The sequence below is a fragment of the Oncorhynchus masou genome, unplaced genomic scaffold (assembly GCF_036934945.1).
Source record: "Oncorhynchus masou masou isolate Uvic2021 unplaced genomic scaffold, UVic_Omas_1.1 unplaced_scaffold_13686, whole genome shotgun sequence".
NCBI lineage: Eukaryota > Metazoa > Chordata > Actinopteri > Salmoniformes > Salmonidae > Oncorhynchus > Oncorhynchus masou.
The window spans coordinates 1-4,825 of record NW_027003591.1 but is presented as its reverse complement, the minus strand read 5'-3'; the positions used below and the strand labels follow the sequence as shown (position 1 = coordinate 4,825).

General features: G+C 55.2%; 1 non-coding gene across 1 annotated transcript; it reads right to left on the bottom strand.

Moving 5' to 3' along the window:
• Positions 1-3,591: 3,591 nt before the first annotated feature.
• Positions 3,592-3,667, bottom strand: trnap-ugg (transfer RNA proline (anticodon UGG)). The gene has a single exon. It is a non-coding gene; the product is annotated as a tRNA-Pro (tRNA).
• Positions 3,668-4,825: the final 1,158 nt, after the last annotated feature.

The window sequence follows — 4,825 nt, the reverse complement described above, 5'->3', positions numbered from 1 at the left end:
CCTTACACTGGTGTGACCTTACCCTGGTGTGGCCTTACCCTGGTGTGACCTTAGCCTGGTGTGGCCTTACCCTGGTGTGACCTTACCCTGGTGTGGCCTTACCCTGGTGTGACCTTACCCTGGACTGACCTAACATGGTGTGACCTTACCCTGGTGTGACCTTACCCTGGTCTGACCTAACCCTGGTGTGATCTAACCCTGGTGTGACCTTACCCTGGTCTGACCTAACCCTGGTGTGACCTAACCCTGGTGTGACCTTACCCTGGTGTGACCTAACCCTGGTGTGACCTTACCCTGGTGTGAGTTAACCCTGGTGTGAGCTAACCCTGGTGTGACCTTACCCTGGTGTGACCTTACCCTGGTGTGACGAAACCCTGGTGTGACCAAACCCTGGTGTGACCTTACCCTGGTGTGACCTTACCCTGGTGTGACCTTGCCCTGGTTTGAGCTAACCCTGGTGTGACCTAACCCTGGTGTGTCCTTACCCTGGTGTGACCAAACCCTGGTGTGACCAAACCCTGGTGTGACCTTACCCTGGTGTGACCTTACCCTGGTGTGACCTAACCCTGGTGTGACCTTACCCTGGTGTGACCTTACCCTGGTGTGAGCTAACCGTGGTGTGACGAAACCCTGGTGTGATGAAACCCTGGTGTGACCTTACCCTGGTGTGACCTAACCCTGGTGTGACCTTACCCTGTTGTGACCTTACCCTGGTGTGACGAAACCCTGGTGTGACCTAACCCTGGTGTGACCTTACCCTGGGTGTGACCTTACCCTGGGTTGACCTAATCCTGGTGTGACCTAACCCCGGTGTGACCTAACCGTGGTGTGACCTTACCCTGGGTTGACCTAATCCTGGTGTGACCTAACCCCGGTGTGACCTAACCGTGGTGTGACCTAACCGTGGTGTGACCTTAACCTGGTGTGAGCTAACCCTGATGTGACCTAACCCTGGTGTGACCAAACCCTGGTGTGACCAAACCCTGGTGTGACCAAACCCTGGTGTGACCTTGCCCTGGTTTGAGCTAACCCTGGTGTGACCTAACCCTGGTGTGTCCTTACCCTGGTGTGACCAAACCCTGGTGTGACCTTACCCTGGTGTGACCAAACCCTGGTGTGACCAAACCCTGGTGTGACCAAACCCTGGTGTGACCTTGCCCTGGTTTGAGCTAACCCTGGTGTGACCTAACCCTGGTGTGTCCTTACCCTGGTGTGACGAAACCCTGGTGTGACGAAACCCTGGTGTGACCTAACACTGGTGTATATATATAAATATATCCCATTTAACGAAGACAGCTTTTGTCCAAAGCGACTTACAAGTCAGCTGGGGCCACTACTTTTACATATGGGTGGTCCCAGCGAAATCGAACCCACGGCGCTTGGCGTTCAGCGCCATGCTCTACCGACTGAGCCACACAGGACCCTGGTGTGACCTAACCCTGGTGTGAACTTACCCTGGTGTGACCTAACCGTGGTGTGACCTAACCGTGGTGTGACCTTACCCTGGTGTGACCTAACCCTGGTGTGACCTTACCCTGGGTTGACCTAACCCCGGTGTGACCTAACCCCGGTGTGAACTAACCCCGGTGTGAACTAACCCCGGTGTGAACTAACCGTGGTGTGACCTAACCGTGGTGTGACCTTACCCTGGTGTGACCTAACCCTGGTGTGGCCTAATCGTGGTGTGACCTTACCCTGGTGTGACCTTACCCTGGTGTGACCTTACCCTGGTGTGACCTTACCCTGGGTTGACCTAACCCTGGTGTGACCTAATCCTGGTGTGACCTAACCCTGGTGTGAACTAACCCTGGTGTGAACTAACCCTGGTGTGAACTAACCCTGGTGTGACCTAACCGTGGTGTGACCTCACCCTGGTGTGACCCTAACCCTGGTGTGGCCTTATCCAGGTGTGACCTTACCCTGGTGTGGCCTTACCCTGGTGTGACCTAACCCTGGTGTGACCGAACCCTGGTGTGACCTTACCCTGGTGTGACCTAACCCTGGTGTGACCTTACCCTGGTGTGAGCTAACCCTGGTGTTACCTTACCCTGGTTTGAGCTAACCCTGGTGTGACCTAACCCTGGTGTTAGCTAACCCTGGTGTGAGCTAACCCTGATGTGACCTAACCCTGGTGTGACCAAACCCTGGTGTGACCAAACCCTGGTGTGACCTTACCCTGTTGTGACCTTACCCTGGTGTGACCTTGCCTGGTGTGACCTAACCCTGGTGTGACCTTACCCTGGTGTGACCTAGCCTGGTGTGAACTTATCCAGGTGTGACCTTACCCTGGTGGCCTTACCTGGTGTGACGAACCCTGGTGTGACCGAACCCTGGTGTGACCTTACCCTGGTGTGACCTTACCCTGGTGTGACCTTAACCTGGTGTGAGCTAACCGTGGTGTGATGAAACCCTGGTGTGACCTTACCCTGGTGTGACCTAACCCTGGTGTTACCTTACCCTGGTTTGAGCTAACCCTGGTGTGACCTAACCCTGGTGTTAGCTAACCCTGGTGTGAGCTAACCCTGGTGTGACCTTACCCTGGTGTGACCTTACCCTGGTGTGACGAAACCCTGGTGTGACCAAACCCTGGTGTGACCTTACCCTGGTGTGACCTTACCCTGGTGTGACCTTGCCCTGGTTTGAGCTAACCCTGGTGTGACCTAACCCTGGTGTGACCAAACCCTGGTGTGACCAAACCCTGGTGTGACCTTACCCTGGTGTGACCTTACCCTGGTGTGAGCTAACCGTGGTGTGATGAAACCCTGGTGTGACCTTACCCTGGTGTGACCTAACCCTGGTGTGACCTTACCCTGTTGTGGCCTTACCCTGGTGTGACCTTACCCTGGTGTGACGAAACCCTGGTGTGACCTTACCCTGGTGTGACCTTACCCTGGGTGTGACCTTACCCTGGGTTGACCTAATCCTGGTGTGACCTAACCCCGGTGTGACCTAACCGTGGTGTGACCTTACCCTGGGTTGACCTAATCCTGGTGTGACCTAACCGTGGTGTGACCTAACCGTGGTGTGACCTAACCGTGGTGTGACCTAACCGTGGTGTGACCTAACCGTGGTGTGACCTTAACCTGGTGTGAGCTAACCCTGATGTGACCTAACCCTGGTGTGACCAAACCCTGGTGTGACCAAACCCTGGTGTGACCAAACCCTGGTGTGACCAAACCCTGGTGTGACCTTGCCCTGGTTTGAGCTAACCCTGGTGTGACCTAACCCTGGTGTGTCCTTACCCTGGTGTGACCAAACCCTGGTGTGACCAAACCCTGGTGTGACCTTACCCTGGTGTGAGCTAACCCTGGTGTTACCTTACCCTGGTTTGAGCTAACCCTGGTGTGGCCTTACCCTGGTGTGACCTAACTGTGGTGTGACGAAACCCTGGTGTGACGAAACCCTGGTGTGACGAAACCCTGGTGTGACGAAACCCTGGTGTGACGAAACCCTGGTGTGACGAAACCCTGGTGTGACCTAACCCTGGTGTGACCTAACACTGGTGTATATATATAAATATATCCCATTTAGCAGACGCTTTTGTCCAAAGCGACTTACAAGTCGGCTGGGGCCACTACTTTTACATATGGGTGGTCCCAGCGGGAATCGAACCCACGACGCTTGGCGTTCCAAGCGCCATGCTCTACCGACTGAGCCACACAGGACCCTGGTGTGACCTAACCCTGGTGTGACCTTACCCTGGTGTGACCTAACCCTGGTGTGACCTTACCCTGGGTTGACCTTACCCTGGGTTGACCTAACCCTGGTGTGACCTAATCCTGGTGTGACCTAACCCCGGTGTGAACTAACCCCGGTGTGAACTAACCGTGGTGTGACCTAACCGTGGTGTGACCTTACCCTGGTGTGGCCTAATCGTGGTGTGACCTTACCCTGGTGTGACCTTACCCTGGTGTGACCTTACCCTGGTGTGACCTTACCCTGGGTTGACCTAACCCTGGTGTGACCTAATCCTGGTGTGACCTAACCCTGGTGTGAACTAACCCTGGTGTGAACTAACCCTGGTGTGACCTAACCGTGGTGTGACCTCACCCTGGTGTGACCTAACCCTGGTGTGGCCTTATCCAGGTGTGACCTTACCCTGGTGTGGCCTTACCCTGGTGTGACCGAACCCTGGTGTGACCGAACCCTGGTGTGACCTTACCCTGGTGTGACCTAACCCTGGTGTGACCTTACCCTGGTGTGAGCTAACCCTGGTGTTACCTTACCCTGGTTTGAGCTAACCCTGGTGTGACCTAACCCTGGTGTTAGCTAACCCTGGTGTGAGCTAACCCTGATGTGACCTAACCCTGGTGTGACCAAACCCTGGTGTGACCAAACCCTGGTGTGATCTTACCCTGGTGTGACCAAACCCTGGTGTGACCTTACCCTGTTGTGACCTTACCCTGGTGTGACCTTACCCTGGTGTGACCTAACCCTGGTGTGACCTTACCCTGGTGTGACCTTACCCTGGTGTGACCTAACCCTGGTGTGACCTTACCCTGGTGTGAGCTAACCCTGGTGTTACCTTACCCTGGTTTGAGCTAACCCTGGTGTGACCTAACCCTGGTGTGACCTTACCCTGGTGTGAGTTAACCCTGGTGTGAGTTAACCCTGGTGTGAGCTAACCCTGGTGTGAACTTACCCTGGTGTGAGCTAACCCTGGTGTGAGATAACCCTGGTGTGGCCTTACCCTGGTGTGACCTAACCGTGGTGTGACCTTACCCTGGTGTGACGAAACCCTGGTGTGGCCTTACCCTGGTGTGGCCTTACCCTGGTGTGACCTTACCCTGGTGTGACCTTACCCTGGTGTGACCTTACCCTGGTG